This window comes from Schistocerca serialis, chromosome 3, assembly GCF_023864345.2.
Source record: "Schistocerca serialis cubense isolate TAMUIC-IGC-003099 chromosome 3, iqSchSeri2.2, whole genome shotgun sequence".
Classification (NCBI taxonomy): domain Eukaryota; kingdom Metazoa; phylum Arthropoda; class Insecta; order Orthoptera; family Acrididae; genus Schistocerca; species Schistocerca serialis.
The window spans coordinates 164,947,867-164,972,347 of record NC_064640.1 but is presented as its reverse complement, the minus strand read 5'-3'; the positions used below and the strand labels follow the sequence as shown (position 1 = coordinate 164,972,347).

At 44.1% G+C, this 24,481-nt stretch overlaps 1 protein-coding gene and 1 pseudogene across 3 annotated transcripts in view; both read right to left on the bottom strand.

The window, feature by feature from the left end:
* LOC126469881 (uncharacterized) overlaps window positions 1–24,481 on the bottom strand; it is a 284,993-nt gene that overhangs the window by 115,362 nt on the left and 145,150 nt on the right. The gene's annotated exons all lie outside the window — the stretch shown is intronic.
* Window positions 8,053–8,170, bottom strand: LOC126472209 (5S ribosomal RNA; annotated as a pseudogene).

Sequence of the window (24,481 nt, the reverse complement as noted above, 5' to 3'; positions counted from 1 at the left end):
CTGTGGAGGAGGAGGAGATTAGTGTTTAACGTCCCGATAATGACGAGGTTATTAGAGACGAGCACAAGCTCGGATAAGGGAAGCATGGAAAAGGAAAGTGGACGTGCCGTTTTGAAGGAACCATCCCGGCATTTGCCTTAAGCGATTTAGAGAAATAACGGATAACCTAAATGAGTATGACCGGACGCGCGTTTGAACCGTCGTCCCACCAAATACAAGTCCAGTGTGCTAACCACTGCGCAACCTCGCTCAGTATCTATCAACTGGGTGTTTTTTAAAATCAAGATATGCATGTGTGTGGAATGTCTTTTGTGCTCTGACAAGATGTAATGTAACATGGCACTTTTATAACAAGTTCCATGAGGTACGTGAAATTTTGTATTTTATATAATAGGTGTAATTAATTGTATTCCTCCCTTTATTATCTTCATATTTTCCCTTTAGATCAGATGCTGGCAACATAAGAATGTTGAAACAGGTCATCTGGGAACAACAGAAGTATCCATACTGTGATCACGGCTTACGGATTGTATGCTGCATTTCCTACAATACAGATCGCTCCACAGCACAAAATGTGTATCTTTCCAGATATCAATGTAAATGATCAGTAGGAAAAACGAAAGAATATTAAAGCTTAACGTAGGGGTTCAACTTGGCTGATGTAAAAGGGGCGATGCCGCATTAACTCACAAGAAAACTTGAAATGTGAGTGAAAAGTTAAACTGTAAGTGTGAAAAATCTATAAAATACTAAACGCCGTGACATGTGTTCATAGATATCATTGTCATGTTGGTGGTGAGTAGCTAAGTTCTGTCATGGTTCTTTTAATGCGCTCTAAATTGATTTCGGTCCGTTTAGATTGTGGCGATAACTAACAGGAGTTCGAGGCGAGCTTTCGTAGCGAGCTCTTTTTCTTATTTACGCAGAATAGTGCAATCAGCTGACCAGTTTGCTAAAGCAGTGTTGTATAAGTGTTGGGCTTCCGTCCAGCTTCTCGGCAGCTGATTACTGTCTCACAGCTGCTCTCTGTGATGCATCATGAATAACGGCGTGTACGGAGAAGGTACTAATCCACCCGTCTCGCACTGTATGGACATCGACCAAGATAACGTTGTTGCATTTGTTACCCGTACTCTTCACGCTGTGAAGAGTCATTGTGAGGATGTAGTCAGTACGGAAGTTCAGCAAATGTGGAAAATGTGAAACGAACCACTGAGGTGGACAATTAGCTCGTTATTGGCAATTAGTAGTACAACTCCTAATGAAAGATATGCACTATTTACACTGAAACGCCAAAGAAAGTGCAACCCCTCTTCAAATTGCTGCAGATTTCAGTGCTGGGCCATCAACAAGTGTCAGCGTGCGAACCATTCAACGAAACATCATCGACATGGGCTTTCGGAGCCGAAGGCCCACTCGTGTACCCTTGATGACTGCACGACACAAAGCTTTATGCCTCTCCTGGGCCCGTCAACACGCACATTGGACTGTTGATGACTGGAAACATGTTGACTGGTCGGACTAGTCTCGTTTCAACTTGTATCGAACGGATGGACGTGTACGGGTATGGAGACAACCTTATGAATCCATGGACCATGCATCTCAGCAGCGGACTGTTCAAGCTAGTGGAGGCTCTGTAATGGTGTGGGGCGTGTGCAGTTGGAGTGATATGGGACCCCTGAAACGTCTAGATACATCTCTGACAAGTGCAATGTACGTAAGCATCCTGTCTGATCCCCTGTATCCATTCACGTCCATTGTGCATTCTGACGAACTTGGGCAATTCCAGCGGGACATTCCGACACACCACACGTTCGTATTTGCTACCGAGTGGCTCCAGAAACACCCTTATGAGTTTAAACACTTCCGCTCCACCAAACTCCCCAGACGTGAAAATTATTGAGCATATCTGGGATGTCTTGCAAAGTGCTGTGCAGAAGAGATCTCCACACCCTCGTACATTTACGAATTTATGGACAGCCCTGCAGGATTCATGGTGTCAGTTCTCTCCAGCTCTGTTTCAGACATTAGTCGAGTCCGTGCCACGTCGTTTGCAGCACTTCTTCGTGCTGGCCGTGACTCTACACGATATTAGGCAGGTGTACCAGTTTCTTTGGCTCTTCAGTGTAAAAACAAGAAGCTTACACCAAATGACTGTGAGCCTTTCTACGTTTATATTGAAAGTAAAATACAGCGTGCTAGCAAGATGCATTCAATGTCTGTTGGGAAACTGACAGACTTGAATCATCCCGAAACGAAAGGCAAAATTATTAATATTGCCTCTCTCGGTAGAAACAGGATGAATGTGGCGTAATCACACAACGCCAAGAGTTCAGTACAATGAGATTTGTTAGCAAAGCACAATATAGAGGCATGCATACGTACTTACTCGTAGCATAAGAAAGCTGTTATTGCCGGCCGGTGTGGCAGAGCGGTTCTAGCCGCTTCAGTCTGGAACCGCACGACCGCTACGGTCGCAGGTTTGAATCCTGCCTCGGGCATGGATGTGTGTGATGTCCTTAGATTGGTTAGGTTTAAGTAGTTCTAAGTTCTAGCGTACTGATGACCTCAGATGTTAAGTCCCATAGTGTCAGAGCCATTTGAACCATTTTGAACCAAAGGTGTTATTGGAGTTGTAACTTTAAAATCTGACGAGCAGGAAATATTTTCCGATATCGAATCAGTTATTAAAGTAATTAGCGTGAAGGTACTGTCCAGTAAAATAGTTAGTGAAAAGAAACAAACCATTGTTAAACGTCGGACATGTTGTCTAACTTTCGATTCGCAGATGTTTCCCAAGTATGGGACTAGATGTGAAGTGCTGCCATATATTCCTCCTCTCCTTCAATGTTACAAATGGCAGGATTCGGATATTTCAACAGCCAGTAGACCGTAGTCACGAGCGTGGAGGCCGTCCGTCAACTAACTGCACAGATAACTTACAATGCTTGCGTTGTGGAAGAGGCCATTTGCTAAGAACAAGAACTGTCCTGTTTCGCTCAGTGAGCGTTAAGACAACGAGTCTGTTACACTCACTCACATGTCGTTCAAAGACGCCGAAGTTAGAGTTAATGGAAATACCTCTGTTTGGCAATAATCGTGGATATGCATTCAATTCTCAAGCTCTGAACGTTATTTTCGATATGCGGGATTACAGTTCATTTCCTTCTCTTCATCAATCAGTTCATCAGCAAGGTGATTTACGTCGCCCCAGCGATACCTGAAAGTCTTCCCCTCACACAGCTGCAGAACGAGTTTACCTGTCGTCTCAACTTCCGAAACGACTAACATGAGTAATACAGCATGAAACTCCGACTACAGACACAACAGTCCTCAACATTCTATTCCGATACCAGTAAATCGACAGTTTAGAGGCCGTTATCGTTTCCAGTCTTAGGAAGCTCAAGCGCTGTCCCTCGACGCGAAAGGATGTGTCGGAAGCCCTATGAGGATGAACGCCTATCGTCTTTCAGGTAAACCCCCCGTCATTGGGACAAATGTCGGCATCAATAGCTGCAACCTACGGTAAATTTGTGTGAGTTGACTGATTCCGATCGTGTCTCACTGATACTGTAGTCATGCGATACCATGATTTTCGTTTGGCAAAGTGCACAGTTATACGTTTCTGAAGATTTAAAGCAAGTTGCCAGTCTTTGCACTGCTTTGAAATCTTTCAAGATCTGACTGAATATCTGTGCAGCTTTCCTCAAAAATTACTTCATTATAGATACCTCCATTATCTGCTTAAAGTCTGATTTTACTGTTTATATTATTTGTAAGGTTATTAATATACAACATGAAGGGTCCCAAAACACTTTCCTGGGGCAAGCCTGAAGTTCTTCAACTCCTTCCAAGATTACCTGCGTGCTCCCCAGCATGAGACTCTCAGTCGATTCACAAATCTGGGTTGATATCCTGTACGATGGTACTTTCGGGTATAAACGTACATGCGGTACTGAGTCAAATGAATTCGGAAATCGAGGAACACTGCATCTGACTGCCGTGGTGCACGGCTTTCAGGGTGACATGAGATAAAAGTGCGAATTTTATTTCTCATGGTTGATGTTTTAGGAATATACGCCGGTTGGCACGGAAGACATCATTATGTTCAAGATACGTCACCACTTTTGAGCTCAGAATATCTTGTAAGATGTTAGGAAATAAAGGAGGCAATAGAAGCGCAAATATCTTTAACATCTTTGTTCATATCTACTACATCTACATCTACAGACATACACCGCAAGCCACCGCATGGTGCGAGGCGCAGGGTACTCTGTACCACTACTAGTCGTTTTCTTTCACGTTCCATTCGCAGATGGAGCGAGAGAAAAACGACTGTCTATATGCCTCCATGTGAGCCCTAATTTCTCGTGTCTTACCTTCGTGGTCTCTACGCGAAATGCATGTTGGCGACAGTAGGATCGTTCTGCAGTCAGCCTCAAATGCCGGTTCTCTAAACATTCTCAGTAGTGTTCTTAGAAATGAATGTCTTCTTCCCTCCAGGGCTTCGCACTTGAGTTCCCGAAGCATATCCATAACATCTGCATGCTGCTCGAACCTACTGGTAACAAATCTAGCAGCTCGCCTCTGAACTGCATCGATGTCTTGACCTGGTGGGGATCACACACACTCGAACAGTACTCAGAATAGGTCGCACTAGCGTCCTATATTCAGTCTCCTCTACAGATGAACCACACTTTCCTAAAATTCTCCCAATAAACCGAAGTCGTCCATTCTCCTTCCCTATGATAATCCTCACACGCTCGTTCCATTTCATATCGCTTCGCAACGTGAGCCCAGATATGTAAACGATTTGACTGTGTCAAACAGAACACTACTAATGCTGCATCCGAACATTACGGGTTTGTTTTTCTTATTCATCCGCGTTAACTTAAATTTAGAGCCAGAGCTACATTTAGAGCCAGTTGCCATCCATCACACCAACTAGAAATTTTATTGACGTCATCTTGTATCATCCTTCAGTCACTTCGACACCTTTCTGTACACCACAGCATCATCAGCGAACATCCCCAGATTGCTGCCCACCCTGTCTGCCAGATCATTTGTGTACGCTACTGGCCTTAAAAATTGCTACACCACGAAGATGACGTGCTACAGACGCGAAATTTAACCTACAGGAAGAAGATGCTGTGATATGCAAATGATTAGCTTTTCAGAGCATTCACACAAGGTTGGCGTTGGTGGCGACACCCACAACGTGCTGACATGAGGAAAGTTTCCAACCGATTTCTCATACACAAACAGCAGTTGACCGGCGTTGCCCGGTGAAATGTTGTTGTGATGCCTCGTGTAAGGAGGAGAAATGCGTACCATCACGTTTCCGACCTTGATAAAGGTCGGATTGTAGCCTATCGCGATTGCGGTTTATCGTATCGCGACATTGCTGCTCGCGTTGGACGAGATCCAATGACTGTTAGCACAATATGGAATCGGTGGGTTCCGGAGGGTAATACGGAACGCCGTACTGGATCTCAACGGCCTTGTATCACTAGCAGTCGAGATGACAGGCATTTTATCTGCATGGCTGTAACGGATCGTGCAGCCACATCTCGATCCCTGAGTCAACACATGGGGACGTCTGCAAGACAACAACCATCTGCACGAACAGTTCGACGGCGTTTGCAGCAGCATTGACTATCAGCTCGGAGACCGTGGCTGCGGTTACCCTTGACGCTGCATCACAGACATGAGCGCCTGCGATGGTGTACTCAACGACGAACCTGGGTGCACGAATGGCAAAATTTCATTATTCGGTTGAATCCAGATTCTGTTTACAGCATCATGATGGTCGCATCCGTGTCTGGCGACATCGCAGTGAACGCACATTGGAAGCGTGTATTCGTCATCACCATACCAGTACACGCCATCCAAACGCTGTTTGACCCAATGACCAGGCGTATCAAGGCCGTTATTACGGCCAGAGGTGGTTGTTCGGGGTACTGATTTCTCAGGATCTATGCACCCAAATTTCGTCAAAATGTAATCACATGTCAGTTCTAGTATAATACACTCCTGGAAATGGAAAAAAGAACACATTGACACCGGTGTGTCAGACCCACCATACTTGCTCCAGACACTGCGAGAGGGCTGTACAAGCAATGATCACACGCACGGCACAGTGGACACACCAGGAACCGCGGTGTTGGCCGTCGAATGGCGCTAGCTGCGCAGCATTTGTGCACCGCCGCCTTCGGTGTCAGCCAGTTTGCCGTGGCATACGGAGCTCCATCGCAGTCTTTAACACTGGTAGCATGCCGCGACAGCGTGGACGTGAACCGTATGTGCAGTTGACGGACTTTGAGCGAGGGCGTATAGTGGGCATGCGGGAGGCCGGGTGGACGTACCGCCGAATTGCTCAACACGTGGGGCGTGAGGTCTCCACAGTACATCGATGTTGTCGCCAGTGGTCGGCGGAAGGTGCACGTGCCCGTCGACCTGGGACCGGACCACAGCGACGCACGGATGCACGCCAAGACCGTAGGATCTTACGCAGTGCCGTAGGGGACCGCACCGCCACTTCCCAGCAAATTAGGGACACTGTTGCTCCTGGGGTATCGGCGAGGACCATTCGCAACCGTCTCCATGAAGCTGGGCTACGGTCCTGCACACCGTTAGGCCGTCTTCCTCTCACGCCCCAACATCGTGCAGCCCGCCTCCAGTGGTGTCGCGACAGGCGTGAATGGAGGGACGAATGGAGACGTGTCGTCTTCAGCGATGAGAGTCGCTTCTGTCTTGGTGCCAATGATGGTCGTATGCGTGTTTGGCGCCGTGCAGGTGAGCGCCACAATCAGGACTGCATACGACTGAGGCACACAGGGCCAACACCTGGCATCATGGTGTGGGGAGCGATCTCCTACACTGGCCGTACACCACTGGTGATCGTCGAGGGGACACTGAATAGTGCACGGTACATCCAAACCGTCATCGAACCCATCGTTCTACCATTCCTAGATCGGCAAGGGAACTTGCTGTTCCAACAGGACAATGCACGTCCGCATGTATCCCGTGCCACCCAACATGCTCTAGAAGGTGTAAGTCAACTACCCTGGCCAGCAAGATCTCCGGATCTGTCCCCCATTGAGCATGTTTGGGACTGGATGAAGCGTCGTCTCACGCGGTCTGCACGTCCAGCACGAACGCTGGTCCAACTGAGGCGCCAGGTGGAAATGGCATGGCAAGCCGTTCCACAGGACTACATCCAGCATCTCTACGATCGTCTCCATGGGAGAATAGCAGCCTGCATTGCTGCGAAAGGTGGATATACACTGTACTAGTGCCGACATTGTGCATGCTCTGTTGCCTGTGCCTATGTGCCTGTGGTTCTGTCAGTGTGATCATGTGATGTATCTGACCCCAGGAATGTGTCAATAAAGTTTCCCCTTCCTGGGACAATGAATTCACGGTGTTCTTATTTCAATTTCCAGGAGTGTATATTTGTCCAATGAATACCCGTTTACCATCTGCATTTCTTCTTAGTGCAGCAATTTTAATGGCAAGTAGTGTAGCAACAGTCGTATCATACTTGCATGGTACACCCCTGATGTTACCCTGTTTCCGATGCACACTACCACTAGAGAGCATTTTAAACATTGGGAATGTACGTTTACTTTGATATTTCTTCATGATAATCTCCTCTGTTTCCACCGCTGCTTATGTTGACGAGAAGCTGATTTAAACTGCAAATATCGATTCTGTCTGGTGCACAAGAGTAAGTAGAACTGTTTCCAGTAGAACGTAGCTCACCAGTACCGAATGATCCTGACGCATGAATACCCCCCCAATGTATCTAAAAGTAGCTGTAACTGAACCGAGTTGATATGGGCATAAAAAAAGCACTCCGTAGTCAGGCCACGAGTGGCCTACCGGGACCATCCGACCGCCGTGTCATCCTCAAGGAGGATGCGGATAGGAGGGGCGTGGGGTTAGCACACCGCTCTCCCGGTCGCTATGATGGTATTCGGACCGAAGCCGCTACTGTTCGGTCGAGTAGCTCCTCAATTGGCAGCACGAGGCTTAGTGCACCCCGAAAAATGGCAACAGCGCATGGCGCCCAGCATGGTCTCCCATCCAAGTGCCGACCATGACCGACAGCGCTTAACTTCGGTGATCTCACGGGAACCGGTGTATCCACTGCGGCAAGGTCGTTGCCTTGATATTGGCATAGGAAGGCTAAAAACATACAAAAATGGAAACCATTACAAATATTTCGAAATAAAAATACACTCCTGGAAATGGAAAAAAGAACACATTGACACCGGTGTCTCAGACCCACCATACTTGCTCCGGACACTGCGAGAGGGCTGTACAAGCAATGATCAAACGCACGGCACAGCGGACACACCAGGAACCGCGGTGTTGGCCGTCGAATGGCGCTAGCTGCGCAGCATTTGTGCACCACCGCCGTCAGTGTCAGCCAGTTTGCCGTGGCATACGGAGCTCCATCGCAATCTTTAACACTGGTAGCATGCCGCGACAGCGTGGACGTGAACCATATGTGCAGTTGACGGACTTTGAGCGAGGGCGTATAGTGGGCATGCGGGAGGCCGGGTGGACGTACCGCCGAATTGCTCAACACGTGGGGCGTGAGGTCTCCACGGTACATCGATGTTGTCGCCAGTGGTCGGCGGAAGGTGCACGTGCCCGTCGACCTGGGACCGGACCGCAGCGACGCACGGATGCACGCCAAGACCGTAGGATCCTACGCAGTGCCGTAGGGGACCGCACCGCCACTTCCCAGCAAATTAGGGACACTGTTGCTCCTGGGTTATCGGCGAGGACCATTCGCAACCGTCTCCATGAAGCTGGGCTACGGTCCCGCACACCGTTAGGCCGTCTTCCGCTCACGCCCCAACATCGTGCAGCCCGCCTCCAGTGGTGTCGCGACAGGCGTGAATGGAGGGACGAATGGAGACGTGTCGTCTTCAGCGATGAGAGTCGCTTCTGCCTTGGTGCCAATGATGGTCGTATGCGTGTTTGGCGCTGTGCAGGTGAGCGCCACAATCAGGACTGCATACGACCGAGGCACACAGGGCCAACACCCGGCATCATGGTGTGGGGAGCGGTCTCCTACACTGGCCGTACACCACTGGTGATCGTCGAGGGGACACTGAATAGTGCACGGTACATCCAAACCGTCATCGAACCCATCGTTCTACCATTCCTAGACCGGCAAGGGAACTTGCTGTTCCAACAGGACAATGCACGTCCGCATGTATCCCGTGCCACCCAACGTGCTCTAGAAGGTGTAAGTCAACTACCCTGGCCAGCAAGATCTCCGGATCTGTCCCCCATTGAGCATGTTTGGGACTGGATGAAGCGTCATCTCACGCGGTCTGCACGTCCAGCACGAACGCTGGTCCAACTGAGGCGCCAGGTGGAAATGGCATGGCAAGCCGTTCCACAGGACTACATCCAGCTTCTCTACGATCGTCTCCATGGGAGAATAGCAGCCTGCATTGCTGCGAAAGGTGGATATACACTGTACTAGTGCCGACATTGTGCATGCTCTGTTGCCTGTGTCTATGTGCCTGTGGTTCTGTCAGTGTGATCATGTGATGTATCTGACCCCAGGAATGTGTCAATAAAGTTTCCCCTTCCTGGGACAATGAATTCACGGTGTTCTTATTTCAATTTCCAGGAGTGTAAGACTGAACGTGGTATACATCATGAGTAAAAAAAAGCTGTCGCTTGGTACTGGAAAAAACTAGAAGAGAAATTCCTACAGTTTAAGAGGGGTGTCCAGAAAGGAATACAACACTTTTTTTCTCAAAGCAGGTGAGTTTTATTCAGGCTTCCAGTACACCGAATGATTCCTCGCTCTTCTGGCTGTTGTTGTTGTTGTGGTCTTCAGTCCTGAGATTGGTTTGATGCAGCTCTCCTTGCTACTTTATCCTGTGCAAGCTTCTTCATCTCCCAGTACCTACTGCAACCTACATCCTTCTGAATCTGCTTAGTGTATTCATCTCTTGGTCTCCCTCTACGATTTTTACCCTCCACGCTGCCCTCCAATACTAAATTGGTGATCCCTTGATGCCTCAGAACATGTCCTACCAATCGAGCCCTTCTTCTAGTCAAGTTGTGCTACAAACTTCTCTTCTCCCCAATCCTATTCAATACCTCCTCATTAGTTATATGATCTACCAACCTAATCTTCAGCATTCTTCTGTAGCACCACATTTCGAAAGCTTCTATTCTCTTCTTGTCTAAACTATTTATCGTCCATGTTTCACTTCCATACATGGCCACGCTCCATACAAATACTTTCAGAAACGACTTCCTGACACTTAAATCTACACTCGATGTTAACAAATTTCTCTTCTTCAGAAACGCTTTCCTTTCCATTGCCAGTCTACATTTTATATCCTCTCTACTTCGACCATCATCAGTTATTTTGCTCCCCGAATAGCAAAACTCCTTTACTACTTTAAGTGTCTCATTTCCTAATCTAATTCCCTCAGCATCACCCGACTTAATTCGACTACATTCCATTATCCTCGTTTTGCTTTTGTTGATGTTCATCTTATACCCTCCTTTCATGACCCTGTCCATTCCGTTCAACTGCTCTTCCAAGTCCTTTGCTGTCTCTGACAGAATTACAATTTCATCGGTGAACCTCAAAGTTTTTATTTCTTCTCCATGGATTTTAATACCAGTTTTTCCATTCGTCTGTAAAGAATTCGCGTTAGTATTTTGCATCCGTGACTTATTAAACTGATTGTTCGGTAATTTTCACATCTGTCAGCACTTGCTTGCTTTGGGATTGGAATTATTATATTCCTCTTGAAGTCTGAGGGTATTTCGCCTGTCTCATACATTTTGCTCACCAGATGGTAGAGTTTTGTCAGAACTGGCTCTCCCAAGGCCGTCAGTAGTTCTAATGGAATGTTGTCTACTCCCGGGGCCTTGTTTCGACTGAGGTATTTCAGTGCTCTGTGAAACTCTTCACGCAATATCGTATCTCCCATTTCATGTTCATCTACATCCTCATCCATTTCCATAATATTGTCCTCAAGTACATTGCCCTTGTTTAGACCCTCTATATACTCCTTCCACCTTTCTGCTTTCCCTTCTTTGCTCAGGACTGGGGTTCCATCTGAGCTCTTGATATTCATACAAGTGGTTCTCTTTTCTCCAAAGGTCTCTCTAATTTTCCTGTAGGCAGTATCTATCCTACCCCTAGTGAGATAAGCCTCTACATCCTTACATTTGTCCTCTAGCCATGCCTGCTTAGCCATTTTGCACTTCCTGTCTATCAGATTTTTGAGACGTTTGTATTCCTTTTTGCCTGCTTCATTTACTGCATTTTTATATTTTCTCCTTTCATCTATTAAATTCAGTATTTCTTTTGTCACCCAAGGATTTCTACTAGCCCTCGCCTTTTTACCTACTTGATCCTCTGCTGCCTTCACCACTTCATCCCTCAAAGCTATCCATTCTTCTTCTACCGTATTTCTTTCCCCCATTCTTGTCAATTGTTCCTTTATGCTCATCCTGAAACTCTCTACAACCTCTGGTTCTTTCAGTTTATCCAGGTCCTATCTCCTCAAATTCCCCCCTTTTTGCAGTTTCTTCAGTTTTAATCTACAATTCATAACCAATAGATTGTGGTCAGATTCCACATCTGCCCCTGGAAATGTCTTACAATTTAAAACCTGGTTCCTAAATCTCTGTCTTACCATTATATAATCTATCTGAAACCTGTCAGTATCTCCAGGCTTCTTCCATGTATACAACCTTCTTTTATGATTCTTGAACCAAGTGTTAGCTATGATTAAGTTGCGCTGTGCGCAAAATTCTATCAGGCGGCTTCCTCTTTCATTTCTTAGCCCCAATCCATATTCACCTACTAAGTTTCCTTCTCTCGCTTTTCCTACTACCGAACTCCAGTCACCCATGACTATTAAATTTTCGTCTCCCTTCACTATCTGAATAATTTATTTTATTTCATCATAAATTTCTTCAATTTCTTCGTCATCTGCAGAGCTAGTTGGAATATAAACTTGTACTACTGTAGTAGGCATGGGCTTCGTGTCTATCTTGGCCACAATAATGCGTTCACTATGCTGTTTGTAGTAGCTTACCCGCACTCCTACTTTTTTATTCATTATTAAACCGACTCCTGCATTACCCCTATTTGAATTTGTATTTATAACCCTGTATTCGCCTGACCAAAAGTCTTGTTCCTTTTTCCACCGAACTTCACTAATTCCTACTATATCTAGCTTTAACCTATCCATTTCCCTTTTTAATTTTTCTAACCTCCCAGCTCAAATTCACTTACATTACTGTGAACGCTTCTTTTACGCACTTAACAATAGTGTTCTGCAGCTGCGTAGTGTACTAACTAAGAACGATTCTTTCATGTGATACAGCTCTATTTTGGAATAGGCCTACGTATTCTAATATGCTTACTGAATTACTATTGTTCTCCGAATAGCATTTGTCGTTTCATGGTAAGCCAGATGTTTTCCCCTTATATGCAATTTAGAAATACTGATGCACTTTTAGTACCATGCCAGAGCTATGAACATAAAAAACTAAAATTATAACTATAGTAAAACCTGTTTTTACATTAGCAGACTGTACTTTTGCCGCCAGTTTCGTTTGGTCCTGTCCTAAGCGTTTTCTCTCTGAACTACTTGTTTTCCTGCTATTAAAAATTGACATTCGGAAGTAACTGAAGGATATCTATCTTTAATTTTGTATTTTTCGTCATATAGATACTGTATCGTAGATTATTTTTCAAGAAAGATATCATTTTTTTACGTTTGTGTTTAACGTCCCTTTATGACACAACTGATTCTTTTAATATGTAAAGAACGAACAATGGGCGTGCCTTCAGGAGAAACGCTTAAATGTTGCCCAAGAATGCATTTGTAAAAGTTAAAAGTAAACTGCTGGTTCATCTGATTATTCCCATTGTTGCCTCACTTGCTGTTGTTAATTTCTACCACGTGTGGGTGTAGAAATAAAAAAAAAGATACTTCGTAGGCAATAGCTGTAAGACGGATATATAACAATTTTGCACATCTTCAACGAACGAGATTTCTTAAAGGAAACCACACAATTTTTAAATTTATCATCATTTTTTAATTTTAGTTCGATTCTCCTTTAAAGTTTTTCATTGCTCTAGTTCATCCTGTAATTCTGTTTACATATGTTTTATATCATTTTTACGTCATTTTATCGATATTTTCCGCTTATTTTAGTGGTAATTTTAAAGGTATTTTAAATCCTACATAACTGAGCCATTAAGTTACAGGTATTTTTTATATTCGTAAACTGAATGAATTCTCACTAGGGGCAACTGCCCCCACTGCCCCCCCCCTCCCCTCCCTGCGGGCGCCCCTGGATCCTTCGTTGCTCTTTTGGTCTTGTGTTAGGTGGCGCGGAACCCAGCGGGCGCAGAGCTTTGGGTACTCCAACTGGTGGACGAGTGTGTCAGCACTACCGAAAGAGACGTCCAGTTGTGCAGCGACTGTTTTGACTGTGATCCGTTGATCACCTCGAATGAGAGTCTCCGCATGTTCCAACATACAGAAGTCACAGCTGTGTGCGGCCGCCCGACACGCGGCAGATCGGACAGGTTTGCGAGACTTGCGATAATGACATACGCCTCGCCCAGCGACTCACCGTGCTTTTGTTCGCTGCCAGGTCTCTGTAGGCATTCTTCGAGCACCTGCGAATATCTCCAATGCTCTGGTTTTCCGCCAAAAGAAACTCAGGGACAGCTCTCTGCTTGGAACGCATCTTCATTGCAGACGCCATTCTGAAGGCTACGTATGACATCGCCACCTATAGGAACTTCATGAAACTATAGGCGCTAAAGCGGGAATATTCCACGATGTCCCACAATTAATTCCGCATTTTTAACTGAAACTGTCCACGAAAAAAAGTGTTGCTTCGGGTATTGAACGCTCCTTGTATGTCCGGAAACGTATAACTCTTGAGATATAGTCCGTTTTACTTGTGACGAGTAATCTGTAGTTTTCGGTGGTGTAAGCGGTCTTCCTGCTGCGGTTCATTGCGAATGTCTGAACAGTTGCAGTCTGCAGAACATGAAACAAGAATGACTATTACAGAACGAAATTTTCACTCTGCAGCGGAGTGTGCGCTGATATGAAACTTCCCGGCAGACTGAAACTGTGTGCCGGACTGAGATTCGAACTCGAGACCTTTGCGGTGTGGTCGAGCGGTTCTAGGCGCTTCAGTCTGGAACCGCGCGACCGCTAAGGTCGCCGGTTCGAATCCTGCCTCGGGCATGGATGTGTGTTATGTCCTTAGGTTAGTTAGGTTTAAGTAGTTCTAAGTTCTAGGGGACTGATGACCTCAGATGTTAAGTCCCATAGTGCTCAGAGCCATTTTCGAGACCTTTGCCTTTCCCAGTCAAGTGCAAGGGCGGTGCGGCACACAATTTTAATCTGCCAGGAAGTTCCACAAAGATTATGACTTACGCACGACGGTGAATCACCGCAACGTTTCGTGGACGAACGATTGGTCGAGGAGGTCCAATAGCGCGGCCTCCCCGTTCATCGTTCCTAAATCAGTTATATTTAGGGCTAAGGAGATACTTAAAGGTACTGGTTCACGCCCAACCCATCAACAATGTGCAAACGTCACACGAGCGTGTGACCAATGCATATGACTCAGTCCGAATGGAGCCACGTTTATCTGAAAGAGTGCATGATTCATGGCGAAGAAGGAGGAAGGATGTGTCATGGCGCGTGTTAATCGCACGCAGCTCTGCCTGTGGTGTATACTTCCGCGTTAGAGGGAGATGGGAATGAGAGAACAGATTGGTTCATATCACAACAGGTATTGGTTTCTGGACATATCATTGTAGGGACTTTTCCTCTATTTTTTGCCAATAATATCTCCTATAGCAATATGTGACACTTCGTGTATAAAAAGACTGAATTTGATACATAGATTACGATTCTTTGCCAAGTTTACAATGTCAAGACAGCACTACCCAATCGGACTTCGAAGAATTAATTCACTGAAGCCATTCTCCACAACGCCTATTATGTCACTGAGAATAAGACATGATTCTTACTTCCAATAAATGTTAGTAGTGCTGGGGATAATTATTAAAAGGCAAATCAAATGCGGAAAAGGGCACGGCCGACTTCCTTCCCCATCCTACCCTAACCCGATGGGATCGATAACATCGCCGCAAATTAACCAACCAACAAATCAACCAAATGCGCAAAACTTGAACACACGAAGAGAGCTGATAAAGTCAATGTAAGTGAAAGGACTTCTATGAAAATAGACTGAAAATTTCAAATAATTTTTTGTTTTTTGTTGAAATCGTCTGTAATGTTACATCAGAACCAACTTTTAGAACGCGAACACAGGACTTACCATCTTAAGAAATCGATTAAGTGTATTTGGAGTGCTTGCAATTGACCCTTGTTTTGCAAAAAGAGCGGAGAATTCAGTATAACTGTATCAAAAAGCGAATCCGGGCCCATGTCCGTGTGTGAGAACTGGGTTCAGAAATTTTGGTCGTACCTTTTTATTACGTTCTGTATATTATTGCTCACTGTTGTGAAGTTATTCCTTGCTTTAATGAATTTAGCTGTCCAATGTAGCTATTCTGAACGCACAATAATTGTTTATTTCTGATTTCTATTAAAAGTTAGCTTTGTACCGAGCAGTGGTTATTATTCGAAATAAAATAGTGAAGAATAGCTATTTACATTGCTAATTCCAAAGAAAATGTATCTCGTTTTGCTGAAGTACTGGAATGCAGTACTTTTTTTAAAATAGTTTCTCATACTTACTAACAGGTAATTCATGGTGACTTACGCGGCCGGTATAAAGTTCCGTCGACAATGGGGCCATTAAGGACTGAGCACAATTTCTGAGCTGTAGGAGAAGAGCAGGAAATGAACCGTGTCCATCTCAGAGTACCCATCGCGGTTTAAGCGATTTAGGTGAATCACGCCGAACATAAATCCGAATGGTTGGACGGAAATTTGTAACCCAGATCCTCCCGAATGAAGACCAAGTGTGTTACCAGTGCACCACCCAGCTCGGTATGGAACAGGAAGCGTGACGCATCTGATCAAGCCGTTAGTGCCCTAATCACGATGTTCCGGCGCCCACTGCAAGCGTTACTCATGATCTCGTCAGGTCAGCTAAGGCGCACATACTGGGCGTCTGCATCTGGCGAGAAGCGGCATCTAGAGCTTTTGTCGGATGAGAGCTGGACCGCCAGTGCCCTCTGCTGGCGGTTTCACCGTAATTCGTTTATTTTTGACGGAATGTAATGATCATGCTTCATGAACATTGTTGGGTTACTCCATTTTCGTGCTATATACGAGAGTGGGAACTTTAATAGTGGCAAGTATTTATTTACAGCTAGTACTAAATAGATACGTGTTTCAACGTTTTACTGACCTTCAAAGTACTCACCAGCATCGTGTATAAGCTGGTCGTAGTTTGTGTTCCAAAAATGAACAGCATAGAGACTGAAGTGATGACAGTTTCTGCAGGACCTGACTATTATTTTGCAGGACAATGCTCAAGCACGTACAGTGTAAGCTGTTACTGATTTGTTTGACTGATGGGGCTGCTAAGTGCTATACCACCTATTGCACTCCCCTGATTTAAGCCCTCGTGAGTTCAACTAGATTTCTATACTGAAGGAAACGCTTCACGGCATTCGCTTCAGAACTGCTACAAATTCGTCGGGCCGTCGGGCAACAGACCGCGCCTCACGAACTGTCAACACAACTTGAACTGCTAAGAGTATGCTACGACTTCCACATCGCTGGCAACGGGTTATACACAATGCTGGTGACTACTTTGAAGGTCAGTAAAACTTTGAAACACGTGTCTATTTTGTACGAGCTGTAAATAAATAGTTGCCACTATTAAAGTTCCAATCACGAAAATGGAGTAACCCAACAGTGTTCATGGTATTGGTTTCTGGACATATCGTTATAGGGACTATAATACTTATATAGAGGATGGTCCATTGATTGTGACCGGGCCAAATATCTCTCGAAATAAGCAACAAAGGAAAAAACTACAAAGAACGAAGCTCGTCTAGCTTGAAGGGGGAAACCATATGGCGCTATGGTTGGCCCGCTAGATGGCGCTGCCATAGGTCAAACGGATATCAACTGCGTTTTTCTAAATAGGAACCCCCATTTTTTATTACATATTCGTGTAGTACGTAAAGAAATATGAATGTTTTTGTTGGACCACTTTTTTCGCTTTGTGATAGATGGCGCTGTAATAGTCACAAACGTATAAGTACGTGATATCATGTAACATTCCGCCAGTTCGGACGGTATTTGCTTCGTGATACATTACCCTTGTTAAAATGGACCGTTTACCAATTGCGGAAAATGTCTATATCGTGTTGATGTATGGCTATTGTGATCAAAATGCCCAACGGGCGTGTGCTATGTATGCTGCTCGGTATCCTGGACTACATAATCCAAGTGTCCGGACCGTTCGCCGGATAGTTACGTTATTTAAGCAAACAGGAAGTGGTCAGCCACATGTGAAACGTCAACCACGACCTGCAACAAACGATGATGCTCAAGTAGGTGTTTTAGCTGCTGTCGCGGCTAATCCGCACATCAGTAGCAGACAAATTGTGTGAGAATCGGGAATCTCAAAAACGTCGGTGTTGAGAATGCTACATCAACGTCGACTGCATCCGTACCATATTTCTATGCACCAGGAATTGCATGGCGACGACTTTGAACGTCGTGTACAGTTCTGCCACTGGGCACAAGAGAAATTACAGGACCATGACAGATTTTTTGCACGCGTTCTATTTAGCGACGAAGCATCATTCACCAACAGCGGTAACGTAAACCGGCATAATATGCACTATTTGGCAACGGAAAATCCACGATGGCTGCGACAAGTGGAATATCAGCGACCTTGGCGGGTTAATGTATGGTACGGCATTATGGGAGGAAGGATAATTGGCCACCATTTTATCGATGGCAATCTAAATGGTGCAATGCATGCTGATTTTCTACGTAATGTTCTACCGATGTTACTACAAGATGTTTCACTGCATGACAGAATGGCGATGTACTTCCGACATGATGGATGTCCGGCACATAGCTCGCGTGCGGTTGAAGCGGTACTGAATAGCATATTTCATGACAGGTGGATTGGTCGTCGACGCTCCATACCATGGCCCGCACGTTCACCGGATCTGACGTCCCCTGATTTCTTTCTGTGGGGAAAGTTGAAGGATATTTGCTATCGTGATCCACCGACAACGCCTGGCAACATGCGTCAGCGCATTGTCAATGCATGTGCGAACATTACGGAAGGCGAACTACTCGCTGTTGAGAGGAATGTCGTCACACGTATTTCCAAATGCATTGAGGTTGACGGACAGCATTTTGAGCATTTATTGCATTAATGTAGAATTTACAGGTAATCATGCTGTAACAGCATGCGTTCTCAGAAATGATAAGTTCACAAAGGTACATGTATCACATTGGAACAACCGAAATATAATGTTAAAACGTACCTACGTTCTGTATTTTAATTTAAAAAACCTACCTGTTACCAACTTTTGGTCTAAAATTGTGAGCCATATGTTTGTTACTATTACAGCGCCATCTATCACAAAGCGGAAAACCTGGTCCAGCTAAAACATTCGTATTTCTTTACGTACTATACGAATACGTAATAAAAAATGGGCGGTTCCTATTTAACAAAACGCAGTTGATATCCGTTTGACCTATGGCAGCGCTATCTAGCGGGCCAACCATAGCGCCATCTGGTTTCCCCCTTCAAGCTAGACAAGTTTCGTTCGCTGTCATTTTTTCGTTTGACGCTTCTTTCGTGGGATATTTGGCCCGGTCACGATCAGTGGACTGTGTGTGTTGTGTGTGGGTGTGTAGTAGTAGTAGTAGTAGTAGTAGTAGTAGGAAATGTAAGAATAGATCTTACCTGTATTACTAAAACGTTATCACGGAAACCGGTACCAGCTGCAGCGTAGGGACAACAAAAACTTGGTTTTAAGTATTTCGCGTAATTACTGGCCGAGTATAAAAGGCTGTTATAATTTACTCATTAAGGGCTATAACCTTAGGATAAAATTTTAACACAATAAAACAAGTATGACAGTTAGAAACTGTGTGTTTATGTTGAGGCAGCGTAATAGACGCCGCGCGAATACACGAACATAATTCATCCAGTATTTGAGAGTGAGAGCACTTAGCGACTCCCGATAAAGTTTACACAGAATTTCAAACCTTTAAGAAAGTTTTTCCCCCTGACACCTCAGCACAAATTAATTAAAGGAGAAAAGTTTATGGCCCACTACATTCTCGCCGATCATGCAGTCAATCTTCAGGATCTGGCATGACGTTTTGATTTATTACTTCTTTGCTGCTAACTCTATTAGCAACACACTTTGCATGCAGTATATACATATACCACTTAGTGTATATGCGAAGGTATATCATCGTTCTGGAAATACACTGACGGAAAACATAGCAACACAAAGAAGCAGTTACGCGACATAAACTAAAGTTGGTAGGCGTGTTTCTACATCTGAAAGATGATGCTGATTCAAATTTCGCGCCAGTCACATAAGAGTGGTGCTAGTAACGCCACTATGAGGGCAAATCAAGTTTGCTTTAAATACGCTCTGTAACTGTCGTGAGCGTTAGTTACCTCTGAGATTAGACGCGGTGAGTTGATGTGCGTCAAGAATGCCTTTAGTTCGACAAAGACTCCATTATCAACATCTCACTGAGTTTGAATGAGGTCGTGCAATAGGGCTACGAGAATCTGGATGTTAGTTCTGCGACACTGCAGCACTGCAGAAAGACTAGGCAGGAATGTAGCCATTGTACACTACTGGCCATTAAAATTGCTACACCAAGAAGAAATGCAGATGATAAACGGGTATTCATTGGACAAGTATATTATACTAGATCTGACATGTGATTACATTTTCACGCAATTTGGGTGCATAGATCCTGAGAAATCAGTACCCAGAACAACCACCTCTGGCCGTAATAACGGCCTTGATACGCCTGGGCATTGAGTCAAACAGAGCTTGGATGGCGTGTACAAGTATAGCTGTCCATGCAGCTTCAACACAATACCACAGTTCATCAAGAGTAGTGACTGGCGTATTGTGACGAGCCAGTTGGTCGGCCACCATTGACCAGACGTTTTCAGTTGGTGAGAGATCTGGAGAATGTGCTGGCCAGGGCAGCAGTCGAACATTTTCTGTACCCAGAAAGGCCCGTACAGGACCTGCAACATGCGGTCGTGCATTATCCTGCTGAAATGTAGGGTTTCGCAGGGATCGAATGAAGGGTAGAACCACGAGTCGTAACACATCTGAAATGTAACGTCCACTGTTCAAAGTGCCGTCAATGCGAACAAGAGGTGACCTTGACGTGTAACCATTGGCACCCCATACCATCACGCCGGGTGATACGCCAGTATGGCGATGACGAATACACGCTTCCGATGTGCGTTTACCGCGATGTCGCCAAACACGGATGCGACCATCATGATGCTGTAAACAGAACCTGGATTCATCTGAAAAAATGACGTTTTGCCATTCGTGCACCCAGGTTCGTCGTTGAGTACACCATCGCAGGCGCTCCTGTCTGTGATGCAGCGTCAAGGGTAACGGCAGCCATCGTCTCCGGTCTGTAGTCCATGCTGGTGCAAACGTCGTCGAATTGTTCGTGCAGATGGTTGTTGTCTTGCAAACGTCTCCATCTGTTGATTCAGGGATCGAGACGTGGCTGCACGATCCGTTACAGCCATGCGCATCAGATGTGTTTACAGGAGGATATCACGTGAAAATCAACATAAGTTTCTGAAGATCGCTATCAGCAGTGTCATGGAGTGCCTCTTTCAGTATGCCAGTAGCGGCGTCATGGAGAGGGCCGTCCGAAAAGCCAGTAGCTATGTCACGGACAGGCGGCTGCATAATACAGAGCCAGATTTACACATGGTGGCCAAAATTAGAACTAACCGGCATAAATCAGTTCCGCATTAACGGATTAGCATATCTACCAAGTTTCGCTGTCACACGATAATTACAGCCCATACTGGAACTGCGTGGGCAGCTGCACTTTATTTATAACCACCTGATACGAGTAGGTCAGTCAGAATGCAACCATCAATTATTAGCTTATTCGGTTCCTCAGATTTACCTACATCGTTATGTACCTTAATTTATACATTAAAATGATGACTGAGCTCCGTGACTGTGGATAAAATTACTAGAAAAAATAAAGCAGGCAGGCACAGCAAGTTGCCAGTGGCTGGTTTCTGTATCTTTCATGTAACTACGTATATGTAAAAAAAAAAAAAAATAAAAATAAAAAAATAAAAAAAAAATAAACAAAAATCTTATTCCAGATAATACAGCGTTCTTCTCTTTTTAAAATTTATTTTGTTAGGTAATTTTATTTCTCACATGATACCTACACTGTATATTACATGAACGATAATGGCGTTCTTCGTGATGGTTTATTTAGATGTTAGCAAACAAATGAAATTTATTTTGAGACTTGATAAGATATTGATTAGAGAGTACTAACATTTCCATAACTCACAGACTGGAACAACTGCAGCTGCCGAGGAAGTGATGGATACTGGGCTCGCACTTGGGAGGTGCAGAGATCAAATTCCAGTTCAGCAATGCAAATTAAGATCTTCTGTGTTTTCATTAAATGATTTAAGGTAAATCCAGAGGTGGTTTCACCGAAGAGGAGACGCCCGACTTTCTTACAAATTTTTCAGTAATTCGCGCTTGTGCTCCGTCTCTGTCGACTGAATAAAACTGTCCAACGTTTGTTGTAAGGAGACAGATGATTAAGGAAAGGTACACACACATACTACCAGTACTACTTCTTACCGGTAAATTTCTCTGCAAATGTCGAATTTGATAACTTGATAAATCATGCGTAGCATATTTTGTATAAAGTGTCATACCGCGAACACTTAATAGTAGAATTAAAGATTAGTACAACCACAAGAAAGAAATTTCGCATTTACCGCACCTGCACTACCAACTTAGGTAGCAGGTTTCTCTGCAACAAAGTTTATTGACACTAAAACTGGCTGATGCAACGTTACTGACGTACGTCACCGAGGTGAGGCGTAAGCTTGCCGTGACGCATACAGAGAAAAAGTTTCTGATACACCGTTTGTAGCTTCTGTTTTGGCGGCCTTCCGCAGATGACTGCACACGAAAGTTATTGTGCACCGCATGTTGTTCTCTGACATTGGAGATCAAGTTTTCTTATAGGAAACAAGTTTGTTGCAGGTCATTAACTTTTTTGTTGTTGTTGTTGTTGTTGTTGCGAAGCGGCGTTCACATAGTCAGGTTCGGTTTGTTTAGCCCTATGAAGCTGCAAGATGCGAATCTCTGGCACACTTTTGAGTTGAGCCTGTCCAAGAAAACTTTTAACATTAGCATTAATCACCATGTACAGTATAAACTTAATCCTCAATCACCGTGGATAAATATGATACAATCACGACTAAATTCTGCTTATTTATTTGCGTATATGGATATATACCAGTAACTGCGATCCGTGTTCAATATAAAATACTTAAAACTGCTATATGAATAACCACACTAATAAACACACGCTATATAAATGTATACTATTGCTGCCTTACCTTTCAATAGTTATGTATCTTCGTGATATGCCCCGTTAGGAAGATGATCTGGAAAGCAGGAATTAAGGGCGCTAACTCGTCATGAAACTGAGCTTTGCTATGAATTTGTTTTTAATATTTAGCCGCTGTCAATTAATTCTGGATGACCTTCTTGCAAGAATTATTTCAATAAACATGGAAGTCTAAATAAACGTATCGGACTGCAGAGAATGAAATAATTTGTTTCGCAAAATTTTTGAAGTATTTGTCAGTAGAATAACGTTAAGGTGAAACTGTGTACAGCAATATTGCCCGGTTGTGAATTTTTAATACCGCATAGCTTCAATTTTTAGTGATTTACAAAATTTTCGTACTTTTTAATGAGTCATTATAATTACTGAGTGTGGCTCTTAAACTGCGCTGAAGCGATTTTATGTTATTCTTATTGCAACTGAGTTAGGAAGAGACATGTAGTCCAGAAATGCTTATCAGCCAAGGAAATTAACTACAATGAGAACATCAATTATGACTCGACTCAACTGTGCGCATATGTCGGGGAGGGTGAGTTTCACCAGGTGGATTATCTGATTTTAGCGCGTGTTACATATAGCTTACTGTGTTATTTAACTGTTTAGGATAAAGTTAGATTAGAAACTCACACTGACTTTCAAGCGGAGACTCCGCTTACCGCAGCCCCGAGACAAGCTCTCGTAATTAACGACGAGGGCGGGAAAGAGAAGAAGCAAGGCGATCTTCTGGTAGTGAGGTACTCCGGCAACGTCGTACAAGCGGTCCAAGTTCAAATTCCGGCTGCATTTTCCGGTCCATATTCTCTTAATCCGGCCTTTAAGGCCACTATCAGTCGTCTGAAAGTAGTTACCTACGAGTGCCGCCATTCTACTTTCGTTGAGTAATTTATGGATGTAGTTCTTTCAATTTAGACACTGAACATTTGTTTTTCTATTGTTCCTATTCTTTTAGTTCTATTTCTTAAATTTGTGGTGCTACGACAAATAAGTCTGTCAAAATAACGTAAAATTTTACACAGCGTGTCAAACACAGGTTTAACAAACCTATACTTCTATTTTTATTGATATTTGTGTCAGAACACCGTTCTTAATATTGTTATATTGTTGTTCCATATTATCTTCTAAATTAAAAAAAATTGTTGTAACATATCTTACATATAGGTCTATCAACAGCAGGTTTCTAAAGCCCTTTGTTAAACTTGTATCTGTGTCCTTATATGTCATCAATTTTTGTTTGTATTATATGCCATTTGTTTGCCTTTTAGCTGGCTAAACAGTCGTTAGCTGCTGAAGGCCAAATAAAGAAAACAAACGAGGAGTATCAGTGTTTTTCATCATTGCTACGTTTACGTTGTCAAAATGTTAGGTCTCACACAGCTATGAGGTTTTGCTACCATTGTAAGGATCTCTTGTCAGCAACTAAGAAGCTCGGCGGTAACCGGGCGCAGATGTTTTGTGGCAATACTTACTACAATCTATCCAACAATAATCGCTACTTCCTCTTACACTGAAAGTAGTACAAACGCTACAAAAATTTATTGCAGTGTTACAGTTAAATAAACTCTTTACGAATAATATAAGATACTGGATGCGCATTCGGAAGTATTAGTAGTAACCTCAGACTTTTGCAGATGATGCAGTTATCAGTAATAAAGTACTGTCTAAGAAAAGCTGCATAAATATCCAGTCAGACCTTGAAGGGATTTCAAAGTGGTGCAAATATTGGCAAATTGCTTTAAATGTTCAATAATGTAAGACTGTGCACTTCACAAAAAGAAAAATCGTTGTGTTCTATG